Source organism: Macaca thibetana, chromosome 15 (genome assembly GCF_024542745.1).
Source record: "Macaca thibetana thibetana isolate TM-01 chromosome 15, ASM2454274v1, whole genome shotgun sequence".
NCBI classification, from domain to species: Eukaryota; Metazoa; Chordata; class Mammalia; order Primates; family Cercopithecidae; genus Macaca; species Macaca thibetana.
Window position 1 is genome coordinate 37,269,976 of NC_065592.1, and position 12,483 is coordinate 37,282,458.

A 12,483-nucleotide genomic window follows, 5' to 3' on the forward strand; every position below is an offset into this window, starting at 1 on the left:
TAAGGACAAAGATACAACACATTGTAACCTCTAGGACACAGCTAAACCATGTTAAGAGGAAAGTCTATAGTGCTAAATGCTCATATCAAAAAGTTAGATTTCAAATTAGCAACCTAATATCACACCTAAAGTATCTAGAAAACAAAAAGCAAACCAACCCCAAAGCTAGCAGGAGAAAAGAAATAACTAAAATTAGAGATGAAATGAAAATAATTGAGATGCAAATAACCATACAAAAGATTGATTAAACCAAGAGTTGTTCCTTCAAAAAATAAAACAAAACAGAAAGATTGATAGCTAGATTAACAAAAAAAGAGATCCAGGTAAGTGCAATCTGAAATGATAAAGATGACATTACAACTCATACCAGAAAAATACAACAGATCTTTAGAGAATACTGCAAACAACTCTATGCACATAAATTGTAAAATTTAGAAGAAATGAATAAATTCCTGTAAAAATGCAATCTCCCACGATTGCATCAGGAAGAGATTGAAATCCTTAGTAGACCAATATTGAGTTCTGAAACTGAATTAGTAATAAATAAATAAATAAATAATAAACCTACCAAGTGAACAAGCAAAAATCTATGAACCAGATGGATTTATTGCCAAATTTTATCAGGCTTGCAAGAACTGGTACCAATCCTATTGAAACTATTCCAAAAAATCAAGGAGGAGTGGCTTCTCCCTAAGTCAATATATGAAGCCAGCCTCAACCTGATACCAATATCTGGCAGAGACACAACAAAAAAAGGAAACTTCAGGCCCATATCCCTGATGTTCCTAAACACAAAAGTCCTCAATAAAATACTAGCAAAATGAATCCAGCAGCACAGAAACTTAAAACACCATGATCAAGTAGACTTTATTCTTACTTCAACATACATAAGTAAATAAATGTATTTCACCACATATACAGAATCAGAAGCAAAAACCAAATGATCTCAATAGATGCAGAAATAGCTTTTGATAAAATCCAACGTACCTTCACGATAAAAACCCTCAACAGACTAGGCATCCAAGGAACATACCTCAAAAAAATAAGTCATCTATGACATTCCCACAGTCAAAGTTATTTTGAATAGGTAAAAGCTGGAAACGTTCCCCTTGAGAACTGGAACAAGATAAGGATGCTCATTCTCACTACACAAATCAACATAATACTGAATATTCTAGTTAGTGCAATCAGACAAGTGAAAGAAAACAAAGGCATCCAAATAGGAAAATAACTCAAATTATCTTTCTTCACTGATGCTATGATTCTATAGCCAGAATGCCCTAAAGACTGCCAAAAGTCTACTAACATTGATAAAGAACTTTATAAAGTTTCAGGCTACAAAATCAATGTATGCAAATGAGCAGCATTTTTATACACTAGTAACATTCACTGGAGAGTCAAATCAAGAACACAGTCCCATTTACAATATCCACAAGGAAAATACCTTGGAATATATCTAATCAAGGAGATAAAAGATTTCCAAAAGGAGATCTACGAAACAATGGTGAAAGTCAACACACACACACACACACACACGGAAAAACATTCCATGCTCATGGAGTATAAGAATCTATATTATTAAAATTACCATATTGCCCAAAGTAGTTTGATTCAATACTATTCCTATCACTCTACCAATGTTATTATTCACAGGATTAGCAAAACTATTCTAACATTCATATAAAAACAAACAAAAAAAGCCCAAATAGCCAAAGCAATCCAAAACAAAAGGACAGACTGAGACATCACACTACCTGAATTCAAACTATACCAAAAGGCTACAATAGCCAAAACAGCATGGTCCCAGTATAAAAACAAACACACAGACCAATGAAACAGAATAGAAATAAGCCATCTGATCTTCAACAAGGCAGACAAAAATAACCAATGGGAAAAGGACTTCCTATTCAAGAAATGGTTCTGGCATAACTGGATACCTATATGCAGAAGAATGAAACTGAATGCTTATCTTTCATCATATATAAACATTTAAATCAGGGTGAACTGAAGTTTAAAATTTAAGACCTAAACTATAAAAATCCTAGAAGAAACCCTAAGAAATACTCTTCTCAACACTGGTCTTGGCATAGAATTTTTGGCTAAGTCCCCAAAAGCATTTGCAACAAAAACAAAAATCAACAAGTGGGACCTAATTAAACTAAAGAGCTTCTGCACAGCAAAATAAACTATCAACAGAGTAAAGAGACAACCTACACAATGAGAAAAAATATTCACAAACTATGCTTCTGGCAGAGGTCTCATATCCAGAATCTATAAGAAACAAATAACAAGTATAAAACATGAGTAGATATTTATCAAAAGAAGACGTAACAAGCACCAAACACATACATAGGAAAAAATCTTCAATATAATTATCAGAGAAATACAAATCAAAATCACAAAAATATGAATCAAAATCACAATGAGATACCATCTCACATGAGTCAGCATAGCTATTATTACAAAGTCAAAAAAAATTTGGTGAGATTGCAGTGAAAAGTGAATGCTTATACACTGTTGGTGGGAATGTAAATTAGTTCAGCCACCTTAGAAAGCAATTGGTCAATATCTCAACAAACTTAAAAAGAACTGTCATTTCACCCAGTAATACCATTACTGAGTATAAACACAAAGGAAAATAGGTTATTATATTGAAACAACACACACTCCTATGTTCATTGCCACACTATTCCCAATAACAAGACATGGAATTAATCTAGGTATGCATCAATTGTTGATTAAATAAAGAAAATGTGATACATATATGCTATGCAATACTACACAGGCATAAAATAGAAAATAAATCATATTATTTGCAGCAACATGGATGCAGCTCGAGGACATAATTCTCAGCAATTTATACATGAACAGAAAAATACCACATGTTCTCACTTACACAACATAGCTAAACATTGAGCACACATAGACATAAACATGGAAATAATAGACTGATATGGTTTGACTTGTGTCCCCACCCAAATCTCACCTTGGATTATAATAATCCCCATGTGTCAAGGGTGGGGCCAGGTGGAGAAAATTGAATCATGGGGGCAGTTAACCCATACTGTTCTTGTGGTAGTGAATAAATCTCCTGGTGTCTGATGGTTTTATAAATGGGAGTTCCCCTGCAAAATCTTGCTCTTGCTTGATGCCATGTAACACATGCCTTGCTTCCACTTCACTTTCTGCCATGATTGTGACGCCTTCCCAGCCATGTGGAACTGTGAGTCAATTAAATCTCTTTACTTTGTACATCACCCAGTCCCAGATACATCATTATTAGCAGCATGTGAACAAACTAATACAGTAAATTGGTACCATTAGAGTAGGGTACTGCTGTAATGATACCTGAAAATGTGGAAGCAACTTTAGAACTGGAAAACAGGGAGGTTGGAACAGTTTGAAGGGCTCAGAAGACAGGAAAATGTGGGAAAGTTTGGAACTTCCTAGAGACTTGAATGGTTTTGACCAAAATGTTGATAGTGATATGGACGATAAAGTCCAGGTTGAGGTGATCTCAGATGGAGATGAGGAACTTGTTGGAAACTGCAGCAAAGGTGTCTCTTGTTATGTTTTAACGAAGACATTGGCAGCATTTTGTGCCTACAGTTTTGTGGAACTTTGATCTTGAGAGAGATGATTTAGGGTATCTGGCAGAAGAAATTTCTAAGCAGCAAAGCATTCAAGAGGTGACTTGGGTACTGTGAAACCATTCAGTTTTATATATTAACAAAGATATTATTTGGAATTGGAACTTATGTTTAAGGGGGAAGCAGAGCATAAAAGTTCAGAAAATGTGCAGCCTGACAAACGCAATAAAAAAGAAAAACCCATTATCTGAAGAGAAAGTCAAGCTGGCTGCAGAAATTTGCATAAGTAACAAGAAACCAAATGTTAATCACCAAGACAGGGGGGGAAATGTCTTCAGGGCATGCCAGAGGTCTTCACGTCAGCCCCTCTCATCACAAGCCTAGGAGAAAAGAATGGTTTCATCCACTGTGGGCCCAGTGCTATGGGACCCTGTGCTGGGCCTTGCTGCTTTGTGCAGTCTTGGGATTTGGTGCCCTGCGTCCCAGCCATGGCTAAAAGGGGCCAACATAGAGCTCAGGCCATTGCTTCAAAAGGTGCAAGCTCCAAGCCTTGGCAGCTTATATGGGTGTTGGGTCTGTGGGTGCACAGAAGTCAAGAATTGAGGTTTGGGAACCTCCACCTAGATTTCAAAGGATGTATGGAAATACCTGGATGTCCAGGCAGAGGTGTACTACAGGGGTGGAGCCCTCATGCAGAACCTCTGCTTGGGCAGTGTAGAAGGTTAATGTGGTGTTGCAGCCCCCACATACAGTCCCTATTAAGGCACTGCCTAGTGGATCTGTGAGAAGAGGGTCACCGTCCTCCAGACCCTCCAATGTTAGATCCACCAACAGCTTGCACTGTGCAGCTAGAAAAGCTGCAGATACTCAAAGCCAGCCTGTGAAAGCAGCCGGGAAGGGGGCTGTACCCTGCAAAGTCACAAAGCAGAGTTGCTCAGTACCTTGGGAACCCAACTCTTGCATCAGCATAACCTGGGTGTGAGACATGGAATCAAAGGAGATCATTTTGGAGCTTTAAGATCTGACTGCCTTGCTGGATGTTGGACTTCATGAGGCCTGTAGCCCCTTGATTTTGGCCAGTTTCTCTCATTTGGAACATGTGTATTTACCCAATGCGTATACCCCCATTGTATCTAGGAAGTAACTAACTTGCTTTTGAATTTAAAGGCTCATAGGTGGAAGGGACTTGCCTTGTCTCAGGTGAGACTTTGGATTGTAGACTTTTGAGTTAAGGCTGAAATGAGTTAAGACTTTGGGAGACTGTTGGGAAGGCATGATTGGTTTTGAAATGTGAGAACGTGAGATTTGTGAGGGGCCAGGGGTAAAATGATATTGGTTGGCTCTGTCCCCAACCAAATATCACCTTGAATTATAATAATCCCCACATATTAATGGTGGACCCATGTAGAGATAATTGAATTATGGGGGCAGTTCCCCCTATACTGTTCTTGTGGTAGTGAATAAGACTCATGAGATGTGATGATTTTATAAAGGGGATTTCCCCTTCACAGGCTCTCTCTTGCTCAGCTTCCATGTAAGATGTGTTTTGCTCCCCCTTCACTTTCCACCATGATTATGAGGCCTCACCAACCATGTGGAGCTGTGAGTCTCTTTAGTTTATAAATTACCCAGTCTCAGTTATATCTTTATTAACAGTATGAGAACAAACTGTATACAGACATTGCAAACTACTAGAAGGGGTAAGAAGGTAGGAGGAGATAGATCAAAAAACTACCTATTGGGTATTATGCTCACTTCCTGGGTGACAGGATCTATCCCACGAACCTCAGCATCACACAATATGCCCATATAAAGAAACTTATACATGTAATCCCATATCTAAAATAAAAGTTGAAATTTGCAAATAAGTTTAAAAAATGCTAAGGGAGATCTTATTCTCACACAAAAAAAGATAATCATGAGGTAACAGTTAATTAGCTTGTGTTAATCATTTCATAGCATATTCATATATAAAACTTTACATGGTATATGGTAAATATATATAGCTTTTATTTTTCAATTATAACTTAAAGTTGAAAAATACTCATTTTTAAAAGATACTTTCCCTAAAACATAAACATTTTTTAATGTTTGTATTTATCTTTGTAGCATACATGAATATAATTTATATAATAATAGTGGACTGGTAGAAATGGTAATATGGTATTATAAGGTATTACATAATACATTACATGGTATTATATGGTATTATACCTTATATGGTATATATATGGCATATATGGTATATATGTAACATATATATTATACCTTATACAGTATATATATACCTTATATGGTATATAATACCTTATATGGTATCATATGGTATCATAAGGTATTACATGACAGATGATGCAGTATTTGAAGGTAATTATTAATTAAACATATATTGTAAATGCTAAGGCAACCATTAAAATCACTACTTTATTGTTGAAAAAAGGATAGAAATCATAAGCCACTAGTGGATACAGAAAGGCTTTGTAAAATATCATTAATAGAAATCAGAGACAGAATAAAAGAATAAAAAATTGAGCAAAATTATTTTAATCAAATAAATGTTTTCATAAAGTGTAACTTGTCTAAATGCACAAACTGAATGACACAGATTGTGAATGAAGAAGCAAAACAACTGAATGTTTTCTACAAGAAACCTATTTTGATTATAAATAGTATAAATGTAAACATATGGAAACAGGTAATAATCAAAAGAAAGCTGGAGTATATATATTAGCATCAAAAAAAGAAGTCTTAAGGCTGTATCCAGTAATAAAGAGGATATTGCTTACTGCTAAACAGAAAAATTTCCAAAAAGCAATTCTAAGAGTATATGAAACTCCCGAAAGGGTTTCCCAATGTATGAAATGAAAAGGGTTAGAAGTAGAAAAATAAAGACACAAATCCAAAAATACAGTCAAAAACTTCAATAATTTTTCTAAATAATTTATAAAACAAGTAGACAGTAAAGAAATACAATAGAACAATACTGACTTGACCTGAATGTTGTTAATGGAATATGATACCATGAACAGAATATATAATTTTTTCAAATGAAAGTGAAAACATTTACCAAGACATATCACATTACAGGTCATCAAACAGACCTACAAATTAAAAATATTAGAAATGATATGAATTATTTTCCTAAAACAAAATTAAACATAATTAGTAACAAAATCTGCAAAATTTCAAAATATTTAGAATGTAAACAACATGATTTTAAGTAACCAACACTACAAAAAAAAAATGATTCCAGAAAATTTAGAAAAATTTTGTTGAAAACTGAAGTGAATGCACAGTCATCTAATTTTGTGACATACAGCTAAAGTATTGATTTCAGAGAAATTTATAGCACCTGTTACTTATATTAGAAAAGAGAAAGGACTTCCAATTATCTGTTTCCAAAATAAACAACATTACCAAATAGAAGTATAATTTTGTCATTAAAATAAAAACAAAGAACTATAAATGATATCCAAATAAAATAAATAATATCTACATAATACCTGCACGTAACATCATACTTAATGATGAAAGACCAAAAACAGTAACGAGGCAAGTATGTTACTTCACATTATTCCAGTTTAATGTTGTTCTTGTTGCGTTAGCCAGTCCAATGGAACAAAAAGGGGCATACACATTAAAATAGAACAAATAAAATATTTTTTCAGCAAACAACATAATTGTCTGTCATGAAAGCCCTATACAAACTACACAAAATCTGTTAGAAGTAAAAAGTAAGTTTAGCAATGTCACATCACTTAATATTTTTTAAACTTTGTATTTCTACATTCTTCCAATGATAAATTCACAATTAAAATAAAAAACAATGTCGTAGCAATTAGAAAATAATTCTCTTCATGTTAAGTGCAGTATATATACACTAAATATTAAAAAACACTGATGAAGAAAATCAAAGAATGCCTAAATATGTGAACAGACAATGTTCATGGATTGGGGGCTCAAAATTATTGAGAAACCAAATGGATCTGTAGATTCAATTCCATTCCAATAAAAATTCCAATAGTATATTTTTATAAATCAAGTTCTTTCTAGAATTAAAATGGAAAGACAAAGGAAATAGAATAGCTAAAACTATTGTTAAAAAGGAAAACCAGGATGGAAATGTATACTATTTGATTGTCAGACTTATTATAAAGCTATAAAAGTTAAGACAACATGGAATTGAAAAAATAATAGACATATTTTCCTGTGGAAACTATTCATAGAGACTGTAAATGGACTCACACATACATAGTCAATTGATTCTCAACAAAGATGCAAAGGCAATTCAATAAAGAATAATCTCTTCAACACATGGTTGAACAACAATCTACATGCCAGACCAATCTATATATCAAAAATAAAAAATAAATAAATAAATTGTGATCCATTTTTTGGAACCACACAAAAATTCACTCAAAATGAATCCTAGACCTTCATGTAAAACTTAAAAGCATTAAACTTCCAAACAAAAAATAACATAGAAGACATTCTGTCAGACCTGGTTGTGATAAAGCATTCTTAATTACCATACCAAAAGTGCAATTCATTTAAAAAAAAAAAACAGATAGGTCGAGTGTGGTGGTTCAAGCCTGTAATCCCAGCACTTTGGAAGGCCAAGGTGAGTGGATCACGAGGTTAAAAGATTCGTACTATCCTGGCCAACACAGTAAAAACCTGTCTCAACTAAAATTACAAAAATCAGCTGGGTATGGTGGCACACACCTGTAATCTCAGCTACTCCAGAAGTTGAGGCAGGAGAGTTGCTTGAACCAGCGAGGTGGAGGTTGCAGTGAGCTGAGATCGTGCCACTGCACTCCAGGCTGATGACAGAGCGAGACGCCATTAAAAAAAAAAGAAAAATAGATAAATTAAGTTTTGTCAAAATTAAGAATTTCCATATACATTTTAATATTAAGAATTCTATGTTATCATTTAATTATAAGAATTAAGACACTCCTCAGGCAGGGAGAACATATTTGTAAATGGCATAGCTGATATAAGACATATCTACGTAATATGAGGTGAATAATAAACACCCCTAAAACAAACAAAACAAAAACATTGTTGACACAAATTTAAACATACATATCACCAGAGAAGATTTTTTTTTGTTCAAAATTTATTCAAAATGATTCAATAGGGTAACACAAAACCAAAATAAGATATCACTACACACTGTTAAAATAGAACAAATAGAGCTCTTATCATTGTCGGTAGGAGTGCAAAATAATACAGCCATTTTGGAAAACAAGTTTAACAGATTCGTCTGTAGTTGACTATTCTCATACCATCTGGCCTAGAAATCCCATTCTTAGATATAACTTAATTGAAATGAAAATTTATGAACTCACAGAAACCTATTTGCAGATGTTTAGAGTATCTTTATTCATAGCTGCTCAAAATAATTATTCAATCCAGATGTCCATCAACTGGAGAATAGATAAACTCTAGTACCTCTGTATAATGAAACACTACTGAGCAATAAAAAAGAACCAACTCTTCACATACCAGAAACATGGATGAATCTCAAGTGCATTATGTTAATTGATAGCAGCCACCTTCACTAGGTTACATTCTGGATCTTCATTGACTACTAGGCATTGAGTGGAAAAGTTTACTACAAAGAGATATGAAGGACTAGGGGATTTGTGAAGCTGTTCTATATCTTAATTGTGGTGATAGCACAACTATATGCATTTGCCAAAACTTATAGAAAAGTTCATTTAAAAGATTAAATTTTACCAAAGTTACCAAAAAACAAAAGAAAGTAAAAGAATAAATTAAAAGCACCAGGGAGTGAACATTAGAAGGACTGACAAATCAAATATGCACATGCACATATATATACAGACACATAGAGGAGTATGATAAAACAACCAATAATATTATATTTACAGTCAGTGTCTTCATAGTGAAAAGGCAATGTATTTCTCACTCTCATTTAATATCCACAAAGTATGAGATACATCTTCAATTGTGATTATAATAGAAAAAGTTGCTTTTCTTAGGGATTGATGCTCCAGATTTCCTCAGTCATGAAAGCAAGGATTAGATAAAGCGATCCAACTGATTTTTAACTTAGCATGCAGAGTATAGTCTCCTCTAGCTATTAGATATGATATGCTGCCTTATTCATAATGATGGCAGGGGAAACTCTTTTTTTTCTTTAGCCCTAATCATGTTTATACGGACATGCGGAGGGTCAATGAGACCCTTGGAATGGCTTTAGTTTTTGGATGGAGGGGCTTGTTTTGATCAACATAGCAGGCAACAGGGCACTTAGAAATGCAGTTTCTACTACATTCTTTCAAATCTTCATATTTTGATATATGCTGTTCCTTCTATCTGAATTTCATTGTGTCTGCCCCTCCCCACCAATCTCTTTGTGCCAACCTCTAACCATTTGACATCTTTTAGGTCATTGCCTTTCATTCGTTAGTAAACATTTCTTCTCACTCATATAAAGCATAGGGTTCAATAATATCATTAGATTATTATATAAACTATAAAATTCTAATTTTATTTCATAAGCTTTAAACTTCTCAAGGTATTTCTTCTTGTCGGTCAAATACATAGCACTGTGACTGACGCTTAATGGAAGCCAAAATCCACTGTACTAAGAAGTCAGTGAAATTTATGTTTGTGAGTCTCTCTACCTCATCAGTTCTGTTCCCCTTCTTTAGCTTCTTGAGCTTTTGTACCCTTGCCAACTTCCAAGGTCTTACTTATTTGATAGGGACTATATGAGTTTTTTCTGAACTAAAATTAGATTTTGTAAAACAATTAATTAAAAAGCTAAGCAAGTCAATCAATATTTGATAGTCAGAAATATCGTTGTGAGAAATATGTCAGAACAACAGGTAGAGAAGAAAAGTAAATGGCAATGGTTGTCCAGAGGTCAAACCAAGGATGAGATATTTCAGAGCAGAGTTTGGAATGAGAAGAATGTGGAAGGGCTGTCGAAAACTGATGTGTAGTGGGCTATCCCCTGGAAGCAGTCTGAGAAGAGAGTTTTAAAACCCCCAGTCTTCAATATAATTGATACAATATTGCCATGTGGGGATGATTAAATATAGACAGCTGAATTTGGGAATCAGGAGCTCCCTGGTGACCTAAATCAATAATTTAGATAAACATTATAATAGAATATTGAATGATTGCAGTCTGTTAATATAAGATCCAGAACCTATCGTCATTACAAATATACAATATTTCTACTTTGGTATTTGAAAAGAAATCAAATGAAACACAGGCATCCTGATAGGGAAAGATTGGATTGCATGGATTTCACTGCCTGGCACTTATAACTACCTAAAGTTTTTCTAGTTATGCCATTTGGGGAACTACTATATATCTAAACACCAGAAAAGACAGACTTGCTTGTATGTACTGTAATCACTTTTAAAATAAATAGTTTTCTGAACAGTTTTTTTATGTAAAATACTAGAACTTGATGAACTTAACAAGAACATTTTATAAGGAAGAGTTCTGCATAATCATTTAAAACATACAGTAGTATACTATCATTGCTTTGGACAGTCTTAGGCAATTAAATGAACTTAATTCTGTATTAGAGGATATTCAAACCCAGCATATGACACATGGCATCATCAATATAGATTTATTTTATTCAGATGTCAAAATAACACAGGACTGAAACTTTAGTAGTATTATTGTCTGTACTTTTTAGAAAAGAATAGTTCTCTCTCTCTCTCACACACACACACACACACACACACACACACACACACACACACACAGAGGCATGCTACATATGTATGAGCATACTTATCTAGCTTAATGTTTTCTAATTTATTAATGACATCATAAATTAGTCTCTATCAGTAGGGTTATTTGTCTTGTTTTCAAACGTTATGAATAGCACTTTATTTTTATTCACTCGTATCAAATTAAAGCTACATATACACACACCTATTGCTGCTGAATTACATTACAATGACATGAGTCAATGCACTATCATCAAGGTGTTAGCAGAGCTGAGTTTCTTCTGGAGGCTCTCAGCACAAATCTGCTTCCCTCCCTTTTCCAGCTTCTAGAGGCCATCCACTTGGCTTACGGCCCTTTCTTCCATGTTCAAAGCCTAAATCTCTCTCTGACTCTGACCCTTCTTCGGTCTCTATCTTTTACTTATAAGGACTTTTGTGATTACACTGTGCTTACTCAGATAGCCCAGAACAATCTCATTACCTCCAAAGCCTTATTTTTTTTTTATTATACTTTAAGTTCTAGGGTACATGTGCACAACGTGCAGGCTTGTTACATATGTATACATGTGCCATGTTGGTGTGCTGCACCCGTTAACTCGTCATTTACATTAGGTATATCTCCTAATGCTATCCCTCCCCCCTCCACCCACTCCACGACAGGCCCCAGCGTGTGATGTTCCCCACCCTGTGTCTAAGTGTTCTCATTGTTCAATACCCATTTATGAGTGAAAACACGCGGTGTTTGGTTTTCTGTCCTTGCAATAGTTTGCTCAGAATGATGGTTTCTAGCTTCAGCCATGTCCCTACAAAGGACATGAACTCATCCTTTTTTTGGCTGTGTAGTATTCCATGGTGTATATGTGCCACATTTTCTTAATCCAGTCCATCATTGATAGACGTTGGGTTGATAGACACCAAGTCTTTGCTATTGTGAACAGTGCCGCAATAAACATGTGTGTTCATGTGTCTTCATAGCAGCATGATTTATAATCCTTTGGGTATATGCCGAGTAATGGGATGGCTGGGTCAAATGTTATTTCTGGTTCTAGATCCTTGAAGAATTGCCCCACTGTCTTACACAATGATTGAACTAGTTTACAGTCCCACCAACAGTGTAAAAGTGTTCCTGTTTCTCTACATCCTCTCTAGCATCTGTTGTTTCC